The sequence below is a fragment of the Notothenia coriiceps genome, unplaced genomic scaffold (genome assembly GCF_000735185.1).
Source record: "Notothenia coriiceps isolate Sejong01 unplaced genomic scaffold, NC01 NC01_scaffold00026435, whole genome shotgun sequence".
NCBI lineage: Eukaryota > Metazoa > Chordata > Actinopteri > Perciformes > Nototheniidae > Notothenia > Notothenia coriiceps.
This window is the reverse complement of record NW_011359136.1, coordinates 41,957-43,236: the sequence shown is the minus strand read 5'-3', so window position 1 is coordinate 43,236 and position 1,280 is coordinate 41,957.

Sequence of the window (1,280 nt, the reverse complement as noted above, 5' to 3'; positions counted from 1 at the left end):
GACTCTCTGAGTGTTTAGATAGTTAACTTTACTCTAAGTTATCTCAGTGGGTCTCAAACGGTTTGGTCACAAATTATTCAAAAGATTATTTCCGCGGCACACCTTCATATGATCACTATCACTATAGTTAAAAAAATAAGAGAATAAAGGAAAAACAGTTATGAAATACTATATGGCAGTAAAACAAGAGTAGAGTTTGAAAGGGCAGTGATTTGTAAAATATCCATAAAGAAAAAGAACATCTGCTTACAGTTCTGTTTCATCTGGGTGTTGAGAGATGTATCCATATATCTCTTAATGTTGCTCTCAAAGTGCACCAGATTGATGCTTTTAACTTCAATATTTAAAAAATAATCTTCCCGGACGAGCATGCTCCCGGACCCCCCTAGAGGAGGTGAGGTCCGCCCCAGACTCATAAAAAAATAGCACTTTACCCCTGCCTATATGCCGTGAGCTGATTATCGAGCCTTCATTGTAACAGTTGCGGTTGTACTGTGTGTGTGCGTGTGGGGAGTGTTGCAGTAAAAAATTCCACTGTAGCGCAGCCGCCACTGTGGGCTACGCCCTGAATTTTTTCAGGTCCTGGCAACGCCCCTGGTGGTTACCCTTTGGCAGTGCCAGGTTTGGCGCAGGCAGCCTATCGACTGCATGAACATGTAATGAGATCAGTCAGGGCTTTGACACCATCTTTTGTCCGTCTTCATCAATTATTGCCGGGATGCTTAAAGGACACTTAACAGTGTATTAAATACTTCCATTGTAAGTGTTTGAAGCCACTGAGAATCTGGATGAATAATTCTGTTGTAAAACATTTAAATATTAAGTGAAGAGGTGGAATAGATTTTTTTCATGTACAAAAATATCTCAAATGTAAGCAGGAGGAAGTAATTATTTCGATCATGTCTTATACCAGATTTGTACATTTGATCAATGCATGATCAATGGGATAGTGGTGGTCTAATGGATAGTGAGGTGGGCTGAAGATCGGAAGGTTGTGAGTTCAAATCCCACCAGGAACACCACCACTAGTGTGTCCTTGAGTAAGGCACTTAGTCCTTAATTACTCCAGGGAGAATATCCCTGTAATTGGTCATTGTAAGTCGTTTTGGATATAAACAAATGCATAAAAATTCAGCCCCCCTTGTGTTTGCCATCCACGCCTTCATCAAATGAAAATAAAGCTTTCCAAACAAAACAGGGCACTTCAAAACTATCAAAAATAATACAATAAAATACTTTTCTCCCCTCCATTCAATATTGTTTTTTAAATTGTGTTGAAA